Source organism: Sus scrofa, chromosome 4 (genome assembly GCF_054392235.1).
Source record: "Sus scrofa isolate SSC_HxYL_T2T_F1_AM1 chromosome 4, Sscrofa_HxYL_maternal_Yorkshire_Landrace_v2.0, whole genome shotgun sequence".
Classification (NCBI taxonomy): Eukaryota; Metazoa; Chordata; class Mammalia; order Artiodactyla; family Suidae; genus Sus; species Sus scrofa.
In genome coordinates, this window is record NC_139386.1 from 68,470,527 (window position 1) to 68,497,189 (window position 26,663).

Below are 26,663 nucleotides of genomic sequence, written 5' to 3' on the forward strand. Positions count from 1 at the left end.
TATTATAGGTGTTTTCACCACAAATAAAAAAAGAAAAGAGAATGGTAACTATGTGAGATGATGGGTAGCTTAATCAGCTTAATGAGCTTGATTATTTCACAGTGCATAAGTATATTAAAACATCAAGGCATATACCTTCAATATCCTTCAATAAAGATAGGGGGGAAAATCAAGCCCAGTAAGAAAACATAAAATTTCTAGACTGACCCCTTTACAGGAGCTTTTTAAGTAATATAGAATCTGCTTTGCCAACTCGCTTTCTGAAAACTTTGCCAAGTGCTCATGATTATATGCAGTGTGTTTAATACATCTCATAAAAGGTGATTTCTAATGCATTTCAGGTCCTAATTAACCTGAATAACATGAAGCTTTTATTGTTGTTAACAATTAATAGAAGAGAGAACACATATCCTAACATTTCTGCTCTAAAGCAAAGATTTAATAATGTAATTAAACATAATTTGCTGTATTTTAAAATACTTAGAATACATTCAAGTAAAGAAAAAGATAAACAAGCCTTGTATAATGAATGGTAAATCCTATTAGAATAAAAAGATCATGAGAGTTTCTAGGCAGAAGTATATTTTGCCCCATAAAAACAGGCAGAGGAGGCAAGGGAAACTTTGTTGGTTTTCTCTCTCCCTTTTCTTTTCTTTTTTTTTTCTTTTTTTTTATTATTAATATTTTTTAATAGTTATTTCCCCAATACAATTTTTTTTCTACTGTACAGCATGGTTTTTTTTTTTTCTTTTTTTCCAGTTTTTGGTTGTTGGTAGGTTTTTTTTTTTTTTTTTTTTTTTTTTTTTTTTTTGCTTAATTGTCTTGGTAAAGTCCTGAGGTGAACCAGACTGGCAGGCTTCCTGGTGTGGAGGGGTGAGGGGAGTCCAGAAGAGCAGCAGTCTACAGCTTTTAATCTATAGAGGGACCTGTGTGTAGGAACTGGCTGGTTTCCCAAATCCCCAGGAACTAGCTGGATGCTGTGAAGTTGCCAGCATGATGTTTGATAACCACGACCAGTCTGCATAAGACTTGACTTATGTAATTCAGTTTATTTCCAAGATGATTTTGACTATAATTCTCATGCTTATTAAAATATACTTCCTCTGCTTTGAGCTACGGTGCCAAGAAAGACCTGCTCACTTCCCCTTTGCAAACATGTATGATAAAGCTTCAACATCAGAGTGTCATAAGAGCTCTGTATTTTTGCTTGTTTGTTTCATGTGGCATTAATTAGAAGATTGGGTAGCATTATCATTCGCTCTAGTTCCTATCCCTAAGTAGCTAGGATTGAAGCTACCTGGTGATGATCAGTAGTCATTGTTCCAGAAAAGTCCCTTACCATCTCTCTGTATTAAATGATACATTAGCCATTATAATAATGAATAATAAAGAATGTAAAATTTGTAAAATGCTTAACGGACAACTGAATAACTACAGTCACCCTCGCTAACTCATGTGCCCCTGTTTTCTTTTTCCCTTCATCATAGCCAAGCTTTTGTACAGAAGTTGTGGGTATTTGCCGACTCCATTTCCTGACTTGTCACTCATTCCAGATGCTAAGAGTTTCTAGCTGTGGTTACCAGTGGACTTCATATTGCAAATCCCGTGGACACTTTTCAGACCTTAACTTACCTGATCACTTTGCTGTATGACCTTGAGGATCCCTGGCACCATGATGGAATAGAAATTTATTCCAGTCTTTAAAATATGGCAGGTCTAGGTTTGAATCCCAACGGTCTTAATTCCAGAGTGACCTTGAGCAAGATATTTTGCCTTTTGGGGTTGTTTAGTTTTCTTGACTGGAATATGAGTTCAGTATAAAGTTGACTAGTTTTGGGGATTATGGAAAATGTGTACAGGTTAGCACAGTTCCTGGCATGGACTAGCTGTCTGTACAGTACTGTTCCCTTCTTAAACCCTTGTCCCATAATCTATCAATTCTTCCACTTCTCTGATGATTCTTCATGTGTCTTAGGTCATGGTGTGGCTCTAGGCTTCCATGTTTGGCTCTTTTTCTTCTCATTATACACTCACCCTAAATGTTTTCTACTGCTCTCCTGCTTTAACCACAACTTGGTTTCTACAAATTTTCAAAAGTATATTTCCAGGAGTTTCCATCATGGCTCAGCAGAAACAAATCTGACTAGTATCCATGAGGATGCAGGTTCGATGCCTGGTCTCACTCAGTGGGTTAAGAATCCAGCGTTGCCATGAGCTGTGGTGTAGATCACAGACGTGGCTCAGATCTGGCATTGCTGTGGCTCTGGTGTAGGATAGTGGCTGCATCTCTGATTCAACCCCTAACCTGGGAACCTCCATATGCCGCCTCTGTGGCCCTAAAAAGCAAAATCAATCAATCTATCTATCTATCTATCTATCTATCTATCTATCTATCTATCTATCTATCACATCATTTTCTTTGGTTGCCTATTAGATGATAAGCTCTCTGAGGGCAGGGAACATGCCTCATTCATTGTATGCTCAGCACTTGGCACAATTTGGACCATAAGATGTTTATTGACATGAATTGAACTAACTCCCATCTGCCTAATAAAATCCACAGCTAGAACCATTTCACAAAGCTGTTAGTAAGATGATACTACATGATTTGATTCATCACGAAAATTTCTGTATACAGTTATTTTTTTGACCCCTTATATCAGATCAAAAAATAGAAGGTTACATCTCTTCCTTTTTAAAATTCCTTATCCTTGGCTTCTCGTCAACATTGACTTATGTTGACTTAAGCAGGCAATTTCTTTTTCCATATTCATTCAGTAGCTCTCTAACATTCTAATTATGTTGATATCATCTTATTTTTTCCCTAAATTTGCCTAGGACTTAGGTTATAGCCAAGGAGGAAAACAGTCTTCCCTACTCATCTGACTTTGGGGTCCACCAATCTGCGTGTTGGCACAGAAAACTAAGTCAGCGATTGTAAACTTAAGGCCCACAAATGCTGATTTCTCTAGATAACGTTGGTCCACGCACTGCTTAAAAAATTACTCTTAATTGTAACATTTAAAGATTAGAAACTTTTGTGTGAAAAAAAAAATACACATTTCTGGCTTCTCTCAAAAACTCGGAAGATCTAATGACAGTGAATCCCTATTCCTTGCCTGACAACAACCCCCTTGGGGGTTAGCGAATGATGCATTCTTGAGGACTTGCTCTGCACCCTGCCCTCTCCCCCTTCTTCTTACTCACATACTGGTTCCTGAAGGCATTGTAGTTTGCCACCTGTGTCATAAGAATGGACCCTGTTGCTGAACTTAGATGCATGGGAGTCTAAGATTTGTGAGGCTCAGAGATTCTGAAAATGGTAAAATTAAAGAAACTAAAGACATGTGATGGAAGAGTTCTCTTGTGGCCGAGGGGGTTCAGGATCTGGTATTGTCACTGTAGCCACTTGGGTTGCTGCTGTAGTGTGGGTTTGATCCCTGGCCCAGGAACTTCCACGTGCTGTGGCAGTGGCCAAACATAAAAAGTTTTTAAAAAAGAAGAAGTGTGATGGAATAATTTGCCCTGATTGAGAGAATTAACGTAATTGGAAAAAAGAACCATCCTTTTTTTTTTTTTTTGCTTTTTAGGGTCGCACTTGTGGCACGTGGAAGTTCCCAGGCTAGGATTTGAATCAGAGCTGCAACCACCAGCCTACACCACACCACAGCAACATGGGATCCAAGCCATGTCTGTGACCTACCACAGCTCATGGCAACTCCATATCCTTAACCCACTGAGTGAGGCCAGGGATCAAACCCACATCCTTATGGATGCTAGTTGGGATCATACCCTGCTGAGCCACAATAGGAATTCCCAGAAACATCTTTCTAAGAGGTGTGAGAGTAATACAGTTTTCTCTTACAAAACCAAAGCAAGCAGGAGTGTGCTCTATAGCTACCTAAATGGTAAAGTTGGATACAAATTTTCAAAGCATTAAATGGGAATTTATCCACCTGATCTCTATTAATATTAATAAGAACCACACTTCTCAGTGTTCTGAATATTCCTCTTAGGTGTTTCTCTATGAATATTTATGCAATCAGAAATAAACTGTACAGCCCAGTATAACCCAGACATATTATTCAATTATAGAAGAGTTTCCAATTTTTCTAAATTCCATTTCAACTATATTCACTTAGAAGTATTTTATTTATTTATTTTTTGGCCATGCCTGTGGCACATGGAAGTTCCCAGGTCAGAGATCGAACCCATGCCACAGCAGTGACCTGAGCTGCTGCAGTGACAACAGTGGATCCTTAACCCACTGAGCCACAAGGGAACTCACTAAATGTCGCTTCTGACGCTCCCTCCTTGTCTTTAACCTCCCTGAACCTCAGTTTCTTCATCCATAGAACAGGTATGTTTTCTGATCTTTCTTGTTTCAGGATTGTTGTGGCCTTTAATGAGGTTGCATGGGGGAAAGTACCTTATGAATAAAATAAAGCATATGTAAAGTCAAGGTTTTGCTATATAGCTAGTAGCTACTGTAATAGGTAAAATGTTTTGATGCTCATTTTCTTAATTCTTTTCTTCCCCTGTACCTACATTTCTCCCAGTTTCTGTCTTCCGTGATAACTTTCATGAGATTGACCTTATTCTCTTAGGGTGAGAGGTTGTTCTTTCATAGTGAGGCCTAGGTCCCTCTGCTTGATCACTTGCGCATGGCCTAGCTGCTGGAGAACATGTTTCTAGTCACTCATTTCAATTAAATAATCATTCTGAATTTACTTCTTTATTAGAAAATAAGGGCTAGAGTTCACATTGTGGCTCAGCAGTTGAGAACCTGACACAGTGTCCATAAGGATGCACGTTCGGTCCCTGGCCTTGCTCAGTGGGTTAAGGATCCAGTTGCTGCAAGCTGCAGATGTGGCTCAGATCTGGCGCTGCTGTGGCTGTGGCTATGGCCAGCTGCTGCAGCTCTGATTTGACCTCTAGCCTGGGAATTTCCATATGCCCCAGGTGTGCCTCCCCCCTGCAAAAAAAAAAAAAAAAAAAAAGAAAATTGGACCTATTTTATATGTACTGAAAATTAGGAATAATAATATAATTAATATCTGCATACATCTACCCAGATTGCCAAAATATAACATTTTGGTCTTCTGTTGTTCAAATGTCCTTGTCTCTTTTTTACAATACGAAGCAGGAGTTCCCATCATGGCTCAGTGGTTGATGAATCCAACAGGAACCATGAAGTTGCAGGTTTGATCCCTGGCCTTGCTCAGTGGGTTAAGGATCTGACATTGCCATGAGCTGTGGTATAGGTCGCAGATGCGGCTCAGATCTGGTGTTGCTGTGGCTCTGGTGTAGGCCAGCAGCTACAGCTCTGATTGGACCCCTAGCCTGGGAACCTCCATGTGCCATGGGAGCGACCCTAGAAAAGGCGAAAAGACAAAAGAAAAAAAAAAATGAAGCATTAAAGAAGGCATTGAATCCCATGGTTCATTTTCTCTCTCCTTTCTTCCCAGAGATGATTACTATTCTGAATTTGGTATTCATCATTCCTACTCTTTTCTTTATATATATGTATTTTTACTACAAATCTGAATCTATAGGCAGTCCATATTATTGTGTGGTTTAAGACTGAAGTAGAAAGTAGCCTATTATCTACTGTCATCCTTAAACTTGTTTTATGGCTTCATAGAAACACATATTTTAAAAATATTTAACTATTGGAAACTATGTTGTGGTGGATGTTTTTGTGTTGTGTTGAGCACAAATTTTCCTTGTGCTCAAGTCTAGGAATTTCTCTAGGAAATATGCCTAGAAATGAAATCGCTGGATTTGAGGATATTTTTTCTTTTATCAAAATTGATAACGCTTTTCCATACTCCTAACCGCAGTAGATAAGAATTTCTGTTGCTCGAACTTCGCTAATATTTGGAATTGTCAGAATTTATAAGTGTGGTTGAGCTGAGAATGAAATATTATGTCATTTTAATTGGCATTTTCTTGAATGAGGTAGTATTTTCAAAATTGGTATTTAAAAAAGGTAATCTTAGAAAACAATATAACATGAATATCATGTATCCATTGAACTGACCCATGGAAGAAAAATTACTTAAGTAAAGGTACATGCGCCTCCCCACAAAATCGTGGCATTAGGTATTTTTAAATTATGATTTTTTATTCATGTCTGTCTGACATGCCACATCAAATATTTAGTTAGGTCATTCTTCAAAAATGTGGACTGATGCAAATTTTCTGCTGTTATAATACTAAGAATTAAAATTATTCTCTCATTACAGAATTTTGTAAGAGCCTAGAAATTTACATGCTTTCTATGACCTGTCAATTTATTCTGTACAGAGTATATGCTCTACATAGAGATTGAAGCACAGAGTCGCTGTACTTAGAAAGCCACCAAATCGTGAAATTCTATAACTAAGGTAACTTGGAGATACATTGTCTGTCTTCATGAGTAACCAGAGCAAATTTCTGCCTAGGTTTTATCCAGTTGGACTGTCTATGCTAGGTAGATTCCTTAGTTTATCACAACTCTGCTTTATTTTGTGCTGCAGTGATTTAAGAAACAAGCACACAGATTCTTTACTAGTCAATGAGAAAATGCTAGGCCCTTGAAAACATAAACATGGCTTATCTGTTTTCTATTAATGTGTGCATTTTAAGGAGATAAATTACAACTTCACAAAAGTAGAAGGAAATCTTTGTAGTATAAAATAATATTGTGTGCTGAGATACATGTGAAACGAATATAACATTAAATTTAATATACTTACTATTTAAGGTGGATACTTTACCTCTAATATACCTTTAACCATTTGGGCAACAGTTGGGATACTTGATCTTTTTAATTTAATTTATGTCTGTTAAGGTAGAGAACCTTAAGATATTTTTTATGTCACAAATGTGTGTATATTTTAGCAATTCATAATGCAAAGTAATATGATATTCTACGTAGTAATTTGTTACCACTGTATAAGTACTACTTCAATTCGGTATAATATAATTTTAATTACGAAAATAAAGCTTTTATCTACTTTCATCTGGTTTTGATTTCTTCATTTTTATTATAAGATCCCTTCATAAATATTATGTAATTCATCTGCGGTTCTACTAAAATGTCTAGTTTTACTCTAACAAATGGGAGATCAGGCGGTAGCCTTAACATATGCCTTCTGTTTCTTCTCATCTTGTATGTCATTAGTAAAAATAAGGATGGTTGTGATGTATAATGAAAATGCAGATTCATAACATGATTAGCTTGATGTAAAACAAATTTTAAAGTGCCCCAGGCTTTAAAGACATGACTCTGGATCTGTGCCCATGTTGTGTATACAAAGTGCTTTTTATATTATAAGAGCCTAGAATCAACCTGTTAACTAAAATACCCGTAAATCCCAAATGACACACGGAGGAGGACAATTGTAAATGGTGTCTGCTCACCAGAGCCTGTGTGATGGGAGGCAGGGGGGAGCATGCATGGGCCCAACAATTGAGGGGGTGTTGCAGGAGGCAGGAGCAGGGGGATATGTTGGTATATTTTCATTCCTCTCAGAGGACCAGAAGGGGGAAAATCTTCAAAGCAATTTTAGAACCAGAACACTAATGTTGTGTCTGCCGGATTGGTGCTCACATCTGTAGAATCCTGGCTTTAGAGGTAATACCATAAGGATAAATTTAATAAAAAGACATTTACCTTAGCCCTGGCAAAAGTGAATTCTTTTTCCCTGTCTTTTGAAAAAACCAAAACCTTGCCAAACCACTTGCTCCTAAGTCCTTGTTTGTATGTGCCTTGTCCCTGGCTTCAACTTGGCCCCTGGCTATATTCTGCTCTTTCTCCCAGTTTCCCAACACTCTCATGTACCCGATTTCCAGTGCAGAGAAGTGGAGGGAAACTTCATGTTGCATGGGCATGGAGGAGACTTGAGCATGCCTGTTAGACCAGGCACAAGGTGGAGCTGAGGGTAATGCAGAGACAAGAAGTGAAGATGTTTCTTTCCTTCTGTTTTTTATTGCTATTGAAACTTACTTGGAGGTTGCCTTGGGCCTGTTTCCTTTCTTTTGATTGACGTCTAACTGAAGATTTCAAGAACATTTCAAATAGAAGGAGAGGAGTAAAGGCGTCTTGAGGTCCAGGGGAACTCTGGGCAGTATGGGCTAGAGCAGAAGGGGCAAGCAGGCCATCCTGGAGGCCAAACTGGAAAGGTGGACAGTGTCTAGACTAGGGAAAGCCTTGTGAGCTATTTCACGGATGCAGTTTTAATCTCTGATAATGGAGTGTTGTCAGCTGTTAAAGGATTTTGAGCACCGCAGTGAAATCCATCAGAATACCGGTGTCTGAAGCGCATGCCAGCTGTGGTGTGGACAAAGAACGCTGGAGGCAGTGGGACCAGCTGGAGCTGCCTGATCCGGGCAGTGGAAATAGGGCAGGACACAAGGAGACGGAGTGCAGGATGCAAAGAGGTGGCATCAGCTGCAATGGGCATTGGTTTGGACGTGGAGAAGGAAGCGTCCAGGAAATCCTCCCTATTTCCAAGCTTGAGTTACTGGTTGTGTCACCAAGTGAACTAGAGACAGAGAGAAGCAGGTTTGAGGCTAAGAACATGAGTTTCCTTTGAGTCCCAAGTGTTCATGGGAAAGCTGGCCGGTGACACTGAAGGGGGTAAGATTGTGAGGGAAGTATGGCCTGAGTGACACTGAGCTGAACTCTGATGGACAGTAGGGGCTGGAAATTCCAGGACGGCACAAAGGCATGAACCCACGGGTCAGGTTTGGGAACCACTTCTGTCTCAGAATGACTAGCAGGAAGCAGAGATATGCAGCAGGTTAGGACTTCAGGCTACAGAAGGAGTCTTGTGCCTGATCACCCAGGGCTGCTTTGATAAACCCATGCATTTGAACTTCTCCTTAAAATCTAAAAATGTTTAAATCAGAGGTATGATGAGATTTATATTCTATAAAGACTATGTGCTTGAAAAAGAATATGCATGTGTATATATATATGTATATATATATCTAAATCACCTTTCTGTACACCTGAAACTACACAACTTTGTAAATCAACGAAACTTCAATTAAAAAAAATAAAAAAAAAAGAGTTCCCATTGTGGCTCATCAGTAATGACTAGTATCCATGAGGACGTGGGTTCAATCCCTGGCCTCAGTCAGTGGGTTAAAGATCCAGCGTTACCATGAGCTGTGGTGTAGGTCGCAGACCTGGCTCGGATCTGGCCTTGCTGTTGCTGTGGCATAGGCTGGCAGCTGCAGCTCCAATTGGACCCCTCATCTGGGAACCTCTATATGCCGTGGGTGTGGTCCTAACAACAACAACAAAAGAGCATGTGGCAGTGTGACCACTGTAGATAGATAAGAGTTTGAAGCTTAGAAGAGGTCTTCTGTTAGGGCAGTGCTATCACACTTTATGCAGGACTCAGATATGAAATCAACGTTAATTTTATTTTCTACAACTGATGGCATCTTGCTTCCAAGAATAGAGTAGCAAGACAAAAACTAATGACACGTACTATTACAGCAACAACAAAAATCCTCCAACATGTCAATTTCAAGGTAATGGAATCGCCTAAGTAATCAGGTGGTCCTTTCTGGATGGAATCCCTACTAGCTCTGGATTTTCTGGAACTCCTTTGCTCGCCCTTCTCCCTGGGGTGATCTAAGGGCCAAGGTGACCCACTCATGTACCATCCTGACCTTAAGGTAGGTGTAGGTGCTGCATCTCTGGTACATGTGCTGTGCTGGGTCTTGTCTGTGGTGCATGGACATGTCCTCGTCCTGCTGGATGGCCATGATCCCTGCCTGGTAGTGGGCATAGGGGTGGTTGGTCCTGTGTGGTCCTGTCTAACACCAGGGTGGTCACTGTTCTTCAAGTCCTTGGTCTCCACTGTGGCCTCCAGGCTCAAGTGACCCTCTTGTGGCCTCCTCATTTTCACAAAAGGTCTTTACTTCACTGATAAGTGTCTCAGCACTTTTTTGTCCCCACTGGAGACCCAGGAATTCTTGGCTGTCTTCTCTCTGCCATATTGGGATGGGTTTTCATGCCTGAAGATTTTTTATGCATTGAAAGGAATTCACATATTCATGTGTGTTTTAGTAAATAGTTATTTAGCCTCAGGCTTAAAAAGTCAACTTACAGAACTTATTTTACCTATAAATTTGGTTATTTTTCACAAAACAAGAAATATTACTTTCACTTATTTGTCTAACCAATTGAATCTTCATTAAACATTAACTTTATTTAATGTGTCAAATTCCCTTAGCTATTTTAAATCATGATCCCAAGTCTACAATTTCAAGATACAGTAAAGATTTCCAATATCCTAAAAAGTCGACAAAGAATATACAGAAAAACCCAATGATGATGAAATATATTGTCTCACTGGTTCTCAAACTTTTATGTATTAATAGTAAAAGTCTCTGACTTCTTCATTCATGGCTTCACCTTTTACGTTTTTATTGTAAAATATAACCTATGTATATTTATTTTTAAAATGTATTTCTGTATATTCCTGGAGTTATATGATAATCTTACTATATCCCAAGAGAATACCAGGTATATTAATAGTTCTCAGTTATTGACTGTTCCCTGAATTTTTTTTTTTTTTTTTTTTTTTGTCTTTTTAGGGCTGCACCCACAGCATATGGAGGTTTCCAGGCTTTGGGTCTAATCAGAGCTACAGCTGCCGGCCTACACCACAGCCACAGCAACATGAGATCTGAGCCATGTCTGCTACCAACACCACATCACAGCTCATGGCAACACTGGATGCTTAACCCACTGAGTGAGGCCAGGGATCAAACCTGAAACCTCATGGTTCCTAGTCGGATTCGTTAACCATTGAGCTACGATGGGAATCCTATTCACTGATTTTTTTGTATATGTACCCACAAACATATTCTTTTTCAGATGCTTTTCCATTATAGATTATTGCAAGATATTGAGTATAGTTCCACATGCCGTACAGTAGATCCTTGTTGTTTATTTATTTTATATATATAGTGGTTTGTATCTGTTAATCTCAAACTCCTAATTTATTCCTCCCCCTACTTACCCTTTGGAAACCACAAATTTGTTTTCTGTGAGTCTGTTTCTGTTTTGTAAATAAGTTCATCTGTGTCATTTTTTTAAGATTTCACATATAAGTGGTATCGCATGATATTTTTCTTTCTCTGACTTACTTTGCCTAGTATAATCATCTCTAGGTCCATCCAAAGCGCTGCAAATGGCATTGTTTCATTCTTTTTTGTGGCTGAGACCATTCAATGATTCTGATGAAGGGATGGGACCTAGTTCCACATTGTAAAGAGAGTCAGGAGGAGTTCCCAAGTCAGGGTTAAGGGTTTGGCATTAAGACTGCTGTGGCTCAGGTCACTTCTGTGACAGGAGTTGGACCCCTGGCCTTCGAAATTCTACATGCCTCAAGCATAGCCAAAAAAAGGGGGGGGGGAATATAAAGAGAGTCAGACTTGGGCTTGGTCTCCCTTGTTATAGCCACCTTTTTTTAAGCCCACTAAGCCTTACCCAACTGCATAGGTTTTTATTTCTAACAACCAGTGCTCAGAACAGGAAGGCTGTTCTCTTTCCCTTCTTGTCTTAAAAGGGACTTCTCCTACATCAACATCTTCCATCATCCCCACCCTAGCCTCAAACCCTGATCTTAATGGGAGAAGGACTTTGGGCATTGAGGAGGACCCATATTGCTGAGAAGAAAATATGTCCAGGTCTATTTCAACTTTGTAAAAATGAGTTTTTCTATATCAGAGGTGGTGCTTTGTTTATCACTGCACATATGTAGTAACTGAAGCATGGATGATAGTGAGGGAGTTCCCATCGTGGAGCAGTGGAAACGAATCCGATTAGGAACCATGAAGTTGCAGGTTTGATCCCTGGCCTCGCTCAGTGGGTTAGGGATCCAGTGTTGCCGTGAGCTGTGGTGTTCATCACAGACGTGGCTCCGATCCCGCTTTCCTGTGGCTGTGGTGTAGGCTGGCAGCTGTAGCTCTGATTAGACCCCTAGCCTGGGAATCTCCATATGCCATGGGTCCAGCCCTAAAAAAAAAGACAAAAAAAAAAAAAGATTAAATTAAGATGTAGCAATTATGACACCAAAGGACAAATATTTTACAATTCTGCTTATATAAAGTGCTTCAAAATCAAGTTCATAAAAACAAAAAGTAGAATGGTGGTTGCCAGGGGCTGGGGGAAGGGAGAAATTGAGAATTAGTGTTTAATGAGTACAGAGTTTCAGTTTAGGAAGATGGAAAAATTCTGGTGATGGATGGATGGTATTAATGGTTCAACATTTGTGAATGTGCTTAATGCCACTGAGTAGTATACTTAAAAATGGTTAAAATGGTAATTATTATGTTATGTATATTTTACCACAATGAAAAGATGCCACAATTAAGACAAGATAAAGACAGAAACGTGTCCATTGGTTTTGACAATACACGTGTAATTGGTAACCTCTGCATAGAGCAGCTTCATTGTAGGTATTTTTATTTTTTATTGCTACATTACAAACCATCCTGTCATTTTATTTGCCCATGATACTATGGATTGTCTGGGCCCAGGCAAGTGGCTCCTCTTCTGATATTATTTATATATATATAAATATATATGTATATGGTTGATTTACAATGTTCTGCCAATTTCTGCTGCACACCAAAGTGACCTAGTCTTATATATGTGTGTATGTGTGTGTATTCTTTTCCTCTGGTTTCACTTGTTATCTCTCCCAATTACTTGTCAAATGGTGGCTGGGTTTGGAATGTCCAAATGACTTCACTCTCATGTCCAGGCCCTCAGTAAGATGGCTGATACACTGGGACCTCACCTGACAAGCCTAACTTTTTTAATGATGACTAGATCCAAAGAATAGCTGTTCTCAGAGGATAAGCCCCCAGGTACAAGCACAATTCAAGTCTCTACTTGCATCATCCTTGCTAATGTCCCATTTGCCAAGCCCAGAATTAGTCTTTTGAAGAGCTATGGGGAGTTCTCATCAGGGCTCAGCGGTAATGAACCCTACTAGTATCCAAGAGGACGTGGATTCAATCCATGGCCTTGCTCAGTGGGCTAAGGATCAGCGTTGCGGTGAGCTGTGGTGTAGGTCACAGACCCGGCTTGGATCTGGCGTGGCTGTGGCTGTGGTGTAGGCCGGCAGTTGCAGCTCGCATTCAACTCCTAGCCTGGGAACTTCCATATGCCGTGGATGCAGTCCTAAAAAGCCAAAAAAAAAAAAAAAAAAAAAAAAAAAGGTATGGGTTCAATAAGGGCTGCCAAAGTAATAGCCCACCGTGATGAGACAGAAGCCAGCGGTGGATAAGGGGTGAACTAAGTAGAAAAGAGGGGTAAGGACATTTAGATCAGGCTGATGAGTGGGGCGGGGGGACAACAAACTATACAGAGACAGCAGTGAGCACAGGATGCAGGAGACAGAAAAGAGGCTGATGAGGAGTGAGTGGGGGCAGGGGAGGGGATGTGTTAACCGATTTAACTAGATAGTCATGAAAAAACTTTCCGTTAACGCTCAGCTATTTAGATTCTAATTATTCAGGCTCTTGGCGTTTCTGTCATGTTATTGTATGAGCAAGAAAGCAGAAAGAAGAAATGAATGGAGATGAAAGGCAAATCAGTGGTGTTTACTGTTTGTGCGGAGAGACTGGAGTCGTCCTTAGTTTCTTTCTTTGCCTCAAACCCACATCCAATCTCCAAGTCCTGTTGGCTCTAGTTCCAAAATATGCACAAAATCTGACTACATAACGTCTCCTCCTAAAACCCTAGTCCAGGGTTTTTATCCCCATTTCTCAGCTGGACGACGGCAACTGCCCGCTCATTTGCCTCCCTGCCTCTGTTCTTGTCCTCCTGTTGTCCATCCTACCCCCAGAAGCTAGAGTGGTCTCTTACACACAGATCAGGTCATGCCACCTTTCTGATCAAAAACAAAAAGAAGCAAGAAAAAAACCAAAACAAATCAAAACTCTAGGAACCTCCCCTTACGCCTGGAATAAGATCCCAACTTCTTAGCTAGACCTACAGTGCCCTGAGCTCCATACCCTGTCCTGGTCCTGTCCTTTTTCTCTATGTTCTCTCTCCTCCACAGTTCTTTCTTTCTTCCCTCCTACTTGACAAGCTTTGAACTTGCTGTTTCCTTTGTGTGGACCGTATTTCCTACCCCAGATTTTTCATCATTTGGGTCTCAACTTCAGTGATGCCTCTTCAAAGAGGCTTTCCTTCACAAGCTGACATAGCATCCATCACTTAGCCCATGCCCTTCTTACCAAATTTTACTTGAATTATTTTTTCTGCTTCTTAATAACACACCCGGAAGCAGAGAAATGTCTATTTTTTCTCTTTTGACTTTCATCAAGAGTACATGTACCTCATCTCAAATGCAAATGATTCTATAATGCCACCTACATGTAGGCATCACAGCGTGGAGAATTCTGCATTTCCTTTTAATAATTCAGTGTCACACTCTCCCGTGATTGTTTCACCCTTCTTTCCATGTATTCATATGTATCAACTATCCTATCAGTTTTTTTCATCTTCATGTAAACTTTACCAGGCCCTCTGACCTCCACTCCAGCCTGCCATGCCTGGTGCTGAGCTGTCCTCCTAGATTTCCCTTTACCATGAATATCAGGGATTGGGGTCCTCTTTCTCCTATTTCATGTGCTTATTTCATAAAGGAGCTTTGCTCCCAAATTTCAGCGGAATCTTCCCTTTATTAGCTTCCTGAGAAAGGATACTTGGAAAATAAACTTTTTGAGACCTGACATATTGGCAAACATCCTTACTTTAAATGCCTTCAACTTTCCTAGTTGTTATCAAGTTTGTTAGGATACAAAATTCTAGGTTGAGAATTATTCTTCATTGAGGAATTTGAAACCATTGCTCTATTGCCTTCTAGAAAAACATGTTCCAATTAAGGAGTCTGAAGTCATGACCTATGCTTTGTATGCAACCTGATTTTCTTCTCTCTAGAAGTTTGTAGGGGTTACCCTCTTTCCTAACAGTTTGAAATTTCTCAGCAATATCCGTTGTTGTGATTTTTTTTCAGTTGTTTTTGTTGAGTATACATTGAACTCTTTCAATCTGAAAATTCACATCCTAGGAAATATTTTAGAATTATTTATTTAAAGTTTGCCCTTCAGTCTCTCTGCTCTTTCTGAAACTCTAGTTATTTGCATGTTTGATCACCAGATTTCCTTACAGCTCCTCATTTCCTTATTTTATTTTCTGTTCTGTACTTTCCATCTCTTTTGCTCTATTCTCTGGGAAACTTCCTCAATTTGATTTTCCAGGCCTCATTGAAACACTCACTTCTCTTTATCCTACTTTTTATTTCTAAGGGCTTTTTTTTTTTTTTTTTTTTTTTTTTTTAGTATCATTAGTATTTGTTCTCTCTTGTTTCATGGTTGCAGTATCTTATTTCTCAGGTATTTGTTTGGTGAAAATTGGTTTTGGTTTTGTTTTTCTTACTTTTTCCTGATCTCTGTTTTCTGCAAGTTGCTTTTCTCTGTTCACTTGGTTTCTATATTTCTTGATAGAGGCTTTCCCCAGACCTAGATAATCCAAGTTGGTGATGTCAGTTGGGTTGCTTTTCAGCTTTTCTCACTGCCAACACTAGATTCAGCTTTCTTGGATCTGCAGAGTCAGTTACTAGTGATCTGCCTATTTTCCTCTTCTAAAATGTGCTACTGTTTTCTTATTACCTGCCCTCTTTGTTTGGGGGAATTTATACTTAAAGAAAATGTATTTACTGTTACTCTAGTGGGGTTTGTAAAGAAAGCAAAAATAAATGCTTATGTCCAGTTGGCCACCTTTTAAATTATTTACTCTCTTTTATTCACAAATGATAAGTGGGAATTCTGTCTTATTCACTGCTTCATCTCCTAGTACCCACAGTGTCTGGCACATACTAAATGCATGAAAAATATTTGCTGAATGACTGACTGCCTGGCTAACTAGCTTGGTTAGTAAGATGTCTGAATAGCCTAAAAGCTGCAACATTTTAAAATGATATCATTATACATCTACAATGAGGTATTTCTGAAAGACAAAAGATGTAGGCTTTTTTTTTTTTTTTTTTGAAGCCTTTTACTCTATTGTGTGTGTATCCTTAAAATTTATTAAATTTTTTCTGGATTTTTTTTTAAGTTAAGGATTTAAAAGGGAACTATAAACTGATGTTGGAGTAATACAGCATTTCAGGAGGAACATGATGAATATAACTAAAATACAATGTATGAGGGCTTTTCCTAAACTGAACCTTAGCTTTTTATTCCATGTTCCTTCCCACCCAAACACATATACCAGGTGAATGTAGTGATCTCAGGTCTTGTCTAATTTCTTCATTTCCTTAGAATTTGACTATTCCCTAATGTTAGGATGGCAAATTTCTAGCACACTTTCAATGACTCCGTTGGTTCCATAAAGTATCTTAAGTATGTTTTGAACAAGAGGATGACATTAACTCCCCTATGAAGAGCACGTCCACCAGCCCAACTTTAGGGTTTCCAAGGAGGCAGATGTAACAATGTGTAAGGAAAACATGGACACACAGGAAATTCAGGGAAATCATTTTTCTTCCACAAACCCTGGCCACATTGCATCAAGTACCCAAGTGTGCATACTTTGATCAATTTGAATAATCCTTATCAAGTCCCTGGTATGTGTACCAAGCTGTGCTAGAACCGGAACTCACCATCCCTTCTCTGGGCATTCGTATACTTGTTTAATTAATTGGATTTGAAATTCAGTTTTCTGTTGCTGTTTTACTATCCATCAGAGCTTACTCATAGCCGTAAACATCTTTATCCCCATGCCACTTTGGAAACGTTTGGAAACTTCCTGCATCCTTTTTATCATTTAGCCCATTTAAGATTATAAATTGAGAGTATAAGTAATATGATTACAAAGGCACAGAAAAAAAAAACTATGCTGAAGCCAGAATTAGAACTCGAGTCTCTTGTGCATCCTAGTGAGCGGTGCCCACTTGACTGCAGACAGATTTTAATAAGTCCGCACATTTAAAGAAAAGGACAGCATTTAAATTTTGAGCAGTGATAGACATACAATCCAAAAATCTATAGAAATATGGGGAAGAAAATCAAGGTTATATGCTGCTTCCTGAAGGTTTTCATTTAAAATAACTCATTTAAAATATTTTCTTTAAGGAAATGTCATGGCTCAGTGGTTAACAAATCTGACTACGAACCATGAGGTTTCGGGTTTGATCCCTGGCCTTGCTCAGTGGGTTAAGGATCTGGCGTTGCCGTGAGCTGTGGTGTAGGTTGCAGACACGGCTTGGATCTGACCTTGCTGTGCCTCTGGTGTAGGCCAGCGGCTACAGCTCCAATTAGACCCCTAGCCTGGGAACCTCCGTATGTATGCCACGGGTACGGCCCTAGAAAAGACAGAAAGACAAAAATAATAATAATAATAATAAATAAATAATAAAATATTTTCTTTGGTGTTCCCACTGTGGTGTAGTGGGTGAAGAATCCAACTGGAAAGTTTGGGTCACTGCAGAGGCACAGGTTCAACCCCCAGACCCATGAAGGAGTTAAAGAAAATGGTGTTGCTGCAGCTGCAGCTTGGATTTAATCCCTGGCCTGGGAACTTCCATATGCCGCAGGTGTAGCCATAAACACACACACACACACCCACACACACATATTTTTGGAGTCCCCAGATAGCCTAGTGGTTAAGGATTTGGCATTGTCACTGCTCTGGTTTGGTCACTGCTGTGGTGCAGGCCTGATCCCTGGCCCAGGAACTTCCACATGCCACAGGCACAGCCAAAAAACCAATCTTTTTTCAAATCTAGGTCATTTGCTGTTAGGTAATAGGCATGTACTCAGGAAATTGTAACTAGAAAGTTTGTAGATTTCTCCTTTTCACTAATCTTCAGCAATTAACCATGAATTTATTTGTGGAGAGTTAGGTTATTTTTTTATTTCATTTAAAAAATTCTATATATGTATTTATTTATGTATTTATTTACTTATTTATTTTTAGGGTGTGAGGCATATGGAAGCTCCCAGGCTAGAGGTTGAATCAGAGCTGCAGCTGCCCTTCTGCACCCCAGCCACAGCAACGCGGGATCCGAGCCACATCTGTGACCTCACCGTAGTTCACAGCAACGCCGAATCCTTAACCCACTGAGCGAGGCCAGGGATTGAACTAAAACCCCAAGCACAGTATTTGGGTTCATTACTATTGAGCCACAACAGGAACTCCGTTTTTTTCATCAAATGCCGTGCCTCCCCAAAGAGATGTAAATTTAGCACATACAAACTCTGCACATCTAAAAACAGTATTTTTTCCCCCCCTCTAGAATGTCTAAGCCATGGACACCCATTCTTTAAAAAAGGCCTAGGATCGAGCTGGCTTTCTGATTATTGTTTTGAATAACTTCTTTCTCCTCCTGGCCCCTCCGGCTTTGTTTTTGTCGTGGCCCCCCTTCACCTCATCTGTAGCCTCTCCAACCACTTTGTGCTGGAGAGGAAGATCTGTCCTCTTGCAAGGGCAGGAAGGAAAGTGAACAGCTCTCCCAGGGGGCCAGAGCTAATGGGGGTTTCGAGGATCTTTCAACAGGGCCTGTCGATGATAACCGTGTGGTAGAGGTCTCCTTTACTGGCTCCCTGACCTCTTGGTAAACTATTTGTTTTTCCTTGTATTGATTAAAAAAACAAGCCACCAGCCTGTAACTCCCTATCAACCAGGTGTTGTTTGGAAGAATCATACACATTTAAAATATATGATTTCAGAAAAACCCAGATCCATGACGTGGTTTTACTCCACAATTCAGGTAAACCAGATTACTGCTGTTAAAACAGAATCCCTGAAGGAGGCAGAGGATACCTCCAGACTTCTGTTTTTTGAAAGAATGTGAACCACAAATTTAAAGCATCAGTCTACTACAACTCCAAATATGAAGCCACCTGAAATAAAATTCTTCTTAATTATGAGCACTGAAAGACTAAAAAACTTGAAGCTATATTTACATTTTGGCCACAAAAATGTACTCTTTCAGTATTCGAACAGACTAAAGCTATTGTTTTCCTTAGCAGGTAAGGCAGAGTCTATTTTTTTCTTACCCTACAGCATTCTGAAATGAAATTCAAAAACCCAAGGCAACTTGATCGCCTGTAAGTATGAATCTTTACAGTAGAGAGGAATCTCCAGGTTGTATACCTATTGACATTGCTTAATAAAAACATATAGAATAATGGTGTTTCTGGTTGTGTTTCTAATAGCAATGTGATTGCAGCACACTGAGATTAAGTTACCAGTCCTTTGAATTCTGACCTTCTGTCTAAAACATCTTTGGAGGTTACTCTTTTTTTCTGATTTGGGAGACTAGAAGGGGATAAGTTAATGCTGTTTGAGGGAAGAAAATTTTTCTATAGGCTATTAGATTTTGTTTTTTTCTCTGTCCCCTTCCTGGCAATACCTTTGTAACAGCCATAGAGCTTCTTGATTCTGAATACTTAAAAAACTGCACCTCCAAATACATAAGGTGAATAGGAGAACATTTTGCATATCATTCTTCCCTCCGTGAATAAATCAGATGCAATGCTGTTTGGATTAAAGCAATATCACATTGGATAAAGGAAATTAAGGAATGCAACAAGGAAGAAATTGATTGAATTGTCTGTACAATTGCCTATTGTAAACTCAGACCCTTAGCCTCTCTTTTTATTATTAAGGGAAAAAAATCAGGAATATTTACAATCCTACTTTAGGAGGAAAATTTTCCTTTTTTGGAAACAATTTGAAAAAATTTGTCTCCTGATTCAATCACTTCCCGGTTAAGGACAGATCACATTTTTTCCTCTATTGACCATTTAATGTATGTCCTTTTCTTTCTCAACCAGCCAACTAACTTGGACTATGTGTGAATAATCTGATATTGTGTGGTGATGGTGTCTGTTCTGTAATGTGCATGCCATCTCAAAATGTCACACACCTTTCTGGGTTTATTAACTTTATTAGATGTCACCTTGCTCCAAAATGATGATCCAACCAGGACACATTGATATCCCAGCGCTCCATCTACTGTTTGATGGTGCTAGAGAAAGGAGGCAAATTCCAGAAGAAATAGTGGGGCGAAAGAGCCTCTTTTAAAAACCCCCACAGGATTCATACAGATAAGCTATTACATTATTTGTAAAAACAAATGAAGATGCACATGAAATGCCTAGCTCAGTGCCTAGCATGTAGTAAGCACTCAGTAAATACTAATTCCTTTCTGTCTTCCATGAGAGAGTCATCATTTCTGAAGAATTTAAAAACTGTGAACTCAGCTCTCATGAAACCTGGAAAACACAAAGCAAGTTTCCAGATCCTCTTAAAGGTATTGGGAGGTGCCGACAGGATTGGTTTTGCCCATGGCTTAGAGAAAAAACAGGTTGAAGAGACAACCTGGGTTTTCTAGGTTGCTTCATGTCAGCAGAAATCCATTTTATAGTATGAAAAAGCAAAATAGCTTATTGTTCAAATTAAACATATGCACCCCAAACCAATTATTTACGTATTTTTGGCAGGAGGAAGAAAAGCAACTGTTTGCCCTTTTGGAAAATCAGTTGATTTTAAAATAGAAAACCCAGCATGTCATTTTTTGAAGCTTTTAGTGCTTCTATCATCCCATCCCCTCTTCTTAAAAACCACCACTGCCCTTGTTATCATTATTAGTTTCAAGAAGTGCTATGCAAACTTTCTATTAAGAATAATAATTTTTTAAAAAAACATCCTAGAAGCAGTCATTACTACATATGATAACAAGTTTCCCACCCTATATAAATAAATGGTTATTATTCATATGTTATAACCAATGTGCTTATTAGGCAGCCAGGAAATAGATTATATTTCCATATTGTGTTGGCATAAAGACTCTAATTTTTATTAAAATAAATTTCCATGGTACGGTGAATAGTTAGTAATTGCCTCCTTAAATTTACTGTTAAAAGCTATTCATGCTAGAGTTTGAACGGGAAACATTTAGCAAAATACTGGTAGACATTCAGTTTGGAGGATTTAATATCATTCTTAAAATAAATAGAGGATGTTTTACTTGGTGGTGTTTCAGCAGAGGGCTCCTGGGAGCAGGGCCCTCATTGAAGGTCTCGTGCCAGTGGGGAGAGAGTAGGTCATGGAAGTGACCACTCCAAATGCCAGCAAGGATCGTAATCAGCTCTCCAGATGCTGTTCCAGTGGTTCCATTAAAGAGCCAGAAATGTAGAGCCATGGCAAGGACCATAAGAAAGAGAGTTAGCCGGAGGCGAAAGCACTGAAAGTAAAGTATTTTGGAATATTCTGTTTGCTGTTCTCTTTTGAACAGATTCAAATGCACAATGTTGACTCTTTCCAGATAGTATTGATTTTAAGAATGGCGAAGAAATAATAACTAGGATTTTGCTTTTGAAGGAAAAGCATTGGTCTTTGAGTGCTAATTCTCTTTTGCCACTTACTGTACCCTTTTTCTTGAGTAAGCATCTTTGGAAAGAATGGTAGAAACAGAGAGATAAGAGATGGTTTATGTCCGTCCAACCAGGCACTAGCATGCATGCTTAATTCTACAATGACTTGAAGGTAAATACAAGTAGAAGAAAAATACGTCTGGGTCTACCTTTTATTGGAAACCTTACAACTACTCAAGGACATTATTACTGTTACTGGAATGGAAAAAAGAAAGAGGCATATGTTTGTTTTTTATAATTTAACATTTAATTATTTTTTCTCCCTTCTTATTTTCCATATAGTTTTATACAGAATACTGTTTCATTCACAACGGAAAAATATATTCAACTTCAATGCAGTATTTGATGTAATCTAAGAAAAGATAGCACTACTTAAATTATTTTCTGCAATAGTTGGAAGTGACCATGGGTCATTTGTCTTTTTTTTTTCTTTCATTTTTTTAAAGTTTTATTGAAGTATAGTTGATTTACAATATTGTGATGTTTTTGCTGTACAACAAAGTGATTCAGCTATACATGTATACAATCCATTCTCTTTCAGATTCTTTTCCCACATGGATTATCACAGCTATGTGGAAAGAGACACGTGTTTTATCCTTTGCTTTCTCAGTGTTTGTTATATTTAGTTGGACTAATCAACCGTTTATTCATGTAGTTTTAGAAAAGTTTCAGCTTACCTTTTCTATTGTCCTAGTGGATCCTTCATATCTACCCTTGTCTTTTTTCTTCTTTAATTAGGTACATTTGTTTATTTTTGCAATCATGCCTTTAAACTTCTCTGTTCATAGAACAGCATTAACAACTTCTATCAAAATTGCAGGCTTCCATATAGCCAGGCATATATCTAGATAACAGCATGCTCTGTATGATAAAACTTGTTCAGAGATATAGGAAAGAGATTGTCCTTTGGAGGGTATTCAAACATTTTGTTCCAGTTGATTATTCAAAGTGTTTTCCAGATGAAAATTATTTTTCATTTCAGGGGAAGAAAGCACATTAGAATTTTGTTGCTCCTATTCATATGTTTATGTGTTGAAAAATTTCCAGGAAATAGCAGATAGAATGTTTTCTACTATTACCTGTCTTTACTAATGGCAAATTTTCAGCGAATTTTCCTAATTTCTGTTGCAATGGGTATGACTTTATTTAGGGAACACCATTCTCTTTAAAATATGTGGTTAAAGCATGTAATTGTAGTTGGTGAACATTTAGAAATAGGAAGTTAACAGTACAAACTAGGTCATCTAAGTAATGGCTTACATTTTGGCTATTTATCAGAGGATAACATTTTGGTATAAATTATATAATATGTGCTACGTATCTGATATTCAGAAGTAGTCAACAGGTAAGCATGTGATTGTTTTTATACCATCTAATTTTGCTTTAGCAAAGGGAAAGCATTAAAAGTGGTGTACCTACATATAGATATTTCTTTTAGCCAATGACTAAGTTCTTTGTTACATAACTATGCAGCATGACCCATATCATATTAATTAATGCTCATGTTACATTCATCATGCTTTTCATAATTTTCTTCATAAGTACATATATCATTTCTTTAATGGTTCTTGTTTTGTTATATAAGTTAAAATAATTGAATTTCAATATAAAAACTAATGTAATATGATAAATTTGATTATAATGTAGGTAATTATATGTAAAAAATACTTTACATGATATCCCTGCTGTTAGGACTTTGCATGGTTTGTGTCTACTGAGTTTGCCAATATCCTCTTTCATGGATCAGAAAAATAATATTTTGCCTTTTTACAGCTGAAGTAGTTTTTAAACTATGGGAAGTGTGGGTATTGTAGCTTAATACAAAGTTTCAAAAGGGGTTGAATTCTCCAACCAGCACCTCACATTTTATATTTTATGGAGCTTAGAAATAAATATGATAGCAAAAGCAGTTACTGTACGGATGTTTGAGATCATAAATTGAATTAACATATCATTATATTTTTATTTCACGGCCCTAGAGACCTCCATTACAGGCAATATATGTTTTTGCATCCATGCTTTAGTATATTGAATAATGGATACTTCTAGTCTTAGAAAGTGCTGTAGGTGGTAAATGCAATTCTATTTTGGCTGCATATATGAACAAATCCAAGAGCAATCAACTGATTTTTTTTTGCCCTGGCTTCCCAAATATGGTGGATGACTAGCCCATGATTCCTTGCTGGGACCATACACAATGAAATCCTAGGTGAGTTTGCAGTCTAAGCTGTCTCTTAGGTTTGACAAAGTGTTTTCTTCTGCGGGATTTAGATTGGCAGCCTTTGGGGGTGGGGTGGGGTGGGGTGGGATGGGGGCCATATTGAATTTTGGTCAGTAGAAACTTTTTGTTTTATTTGCGTTGGAATGGTGCTTTCATTTACAACTAGCAAAGTAAAGGTAAGACTGTGCCTGTTTTATGAGTTGATGGTCTGAAATGTATTATAAAATCACCTAAGAAGTTACTGTGATTTAAAAAATGTTTTTCATACTGAGGCAGGAGCCTATAATGAGAGATGTTTATTATTACTAATAAAAAGACCAGATACATGAAATAGTATTGCTGTTAATGACCAGTTTTAAGGAAAATCCAGTGAATATAAAGACTGAGGACAAAATTGGTTAGGATGAGGGAATAGTGTCAAAAATAAACATTTGTATTTGAACCATGGAATAGGGCTGGCAAATAAAAGTATAATAATTTATACTTCTTTAAATATTTGAAATCAATATAATGGTTAAGTCTTTTGCCTAAAACATGATAGGAAGTAAATATCTTAAACTGTAATTTAGTCATAATCTGAATAGGCTCAGCTGTCTAGGTGAGTGTTACAGATTACTACACATAGATTTAGTTAGGATTTTTTTTTTTTTTTTAAAGAACAGACTGTAAGAAAAGAGTTGTAGATGAAATAAATCTTTCCCCCGAAATCATTGTAAAATATCAACACTGAAATATCATCTGGTTCACATCCAAAACAAATTGTTTCTGCAAAACTTGCCATTCTAGAAATCACTGCAGAATTACCATTCAGGCTTTCATTGTTAAACTGATAATAGCTTACACGTTTGCTTTTTCTCCCCCTTTACTTACTTAATATGGAAATGGCCATTCTAGTTTTCATTTGCCCCAGACCCGTTAGTTGTTACATTCGAGGAGAAAAAAAAAAAAAAAAAAATTTTTTTTTTTTTTTTTTAAAGTATCGATTCCCGGAGTTTCAGGGCCTGAAAAAAAAAGTTTTGGAAAAGTATGAAAGATAACGTGTAACTACTCCCCAAAGCTCGTAATTGGTAGCTGCTGTAGCAAGAGCTGTGTGTTGACAGTATCTCAGAGAAGTGATTCTCTCACAGCTGTTTATTCAGATAGCATGGGGCGCGTTCATTTACATAATAAATTTTTTGGGAGCAGCAAGGTTGAGTCAGAGAGAGCCGTGCTCCTTTCAATTGTTGCATTTAAACCAATAAGGTTAGGACAAGAGAATAGCTGTGGTTTGCGTTGCAAAAACAAAAAAAGCCCCGAGGCTCCACGGGCAGACCTACAAGGCTGCGCAAACAAATCGGGGATGAGATGGTGCTGTTTCTTTGTCTGGGCTTCTCAGATGCTATCTGCTGCTGCTGTTGAGAAGGAAAGAGCGCGGGGCTCAAAGCGGTGACCAAACACAACGGTGGGAGCTGATGGCTCCGAGTTTGGGGCGAGGTAGAAACTCTCCAGTGCCACTTCCGACTCTAAGCCTTCCTGTTGCCGTCCAGTGTGGCGGTTTTCTTGCCGGGGCCCGCGTGTGCGCTCAGTCGCTCGGCAGCCCGAGCCTGCAGCAGCGGCCAGGCGGCGGTCCCCGCGGCCCGGCGTCCCCACGCCGACGCGCTCCGCTGGCAGCAGCGCCGGGCTCGGCTGGGAGCCCCTAAGAGCTCTCCCGCGTCCCCTGCCCAGGAGCCCAGCTATGTCAGGCATGGAGGTTTGCTAAAGCAGAAAATTCGGAGGAGCCCATTAAACTGGTGGATGCAGCAGATGTAAGCGCTGTAAGTACAAGCTGACTGTTTGAAAAATTGTGCTGAATGACAACAGCTGTCCTGGGGGCAAAGCCCTAGATAACAGGAGCGCTTTGAGTTATTGTTTTGATTTGCTTTTAAAATAAAAACAGTAGGGCGTTGGGGAAGCTTATGACACTTTGTGCCCAGTGCTTTCTTAGCCATCATAAAAGTATAAGTTCCTAAGCCCCCAATTATCTGAGCGATTAGAATCATTAAGGGGTAATTACAAATTAATTATTAGCAGTGACTTTTGTTGTGAACTGTATAAATAAATTTAGTGCATGGCTATATTCTGGAGGGGAAATTGCTTCGTACGTCTTTTCTGCACAAACCTCAGCTACTACTGTGTGATATTGATTAAAGCGGTATCTGTCTATGCCCATTGCAACACACAGATAACTTTTCCTACACCTCGTAGTTGGCTTTGAGAAGAGGAGGAAGGAATTAACATTTTCAAAGGACAGCAGATGACAAAAATAAATTGTAAGCACTTTTTAAGGAAAGGAATCCTTTTGTTTCAATAAACAGATTTTCCCAAAGTTATGTTAAACGAGCTCATCTTCAAAAAGTGAAATAATAAACATTTGCCAAATGAATGCATTTCTCACTTGCTGACAACTTCATAGGACTTGACTGGACCTTGAAATTAAAAACGAGATTCTCACACTTTTGAATTACCATTTAAAATGTTTGTCATTCAAAATCACTATATGAATGGCGAATGACTCATGGGCTTCTGTTTCTTGGAAGGAGTTTTTGAACATTTAAGCATAGCATTTGCAGGAATTCAATAAATTCAGAGCTGTCACTGAACGTAGACAAGCGTTTTTATGTTTCATTTCTTAAAATGACAAGGGGTGCAAAAAAGTCGCTAGTTAGGCACAGAGTGTAGTTTTCGAGGCTGGGGATTGTTTTCTTAATGTGTCTTTCAGAGTAGGTTTTATTTTAGGCGTGGGCAAGTCTTTTTGCCCACCGTTTGGGATTTGAAGACATGTGTACACAAATAGTCATGCTTTTTTGCATTATCAAATATTTGATATTTGACTTTCTCGCTGCTTGAGTTCTCCTAAGGCCCAAAGTGTTCAGTGAGTGAGCACAGAGCCATGGATTTTCAATGCTGAAAATTCTTCGCGGTGACAGACAGAGAAGCCTAATTGAGCCACTGT

At 38.7% G+C, this 26,663-nt stretch overlaps 1 protein-coding gene across 19 annotated transcripts in view; it reads left to right on the forward strand.

Annotated features, from left to right (window-relative positions):
* EYA1 (EYA transcriptional coactivator and phosphatase 1) overlaps positions 1-26,663 on the forward strand; it is a 357,349-nt gene that overhangs the window by 158,393 nt on the left and 172,293 nt on the right. For 8 of the 19 annotated variants that reach the window (XM_085022136.1, XM_021089246.2, XM_085022133.1 and 5 more), the window contains exon 1: positions 24,854-25,485. The exons of 10 other annotated variants lie outside the window; for them this stretch is intronic. The gene's annotated coding sequence lies outside the window, so the exon portion shown is untranslated. Of the gene's footprint in view, positions 1-24,853; positions 25,486-26,663 lie in introns of those variants that run through there. One more of the 19 variants, XM_085022140.1, reaches the window with a different exon arrangement.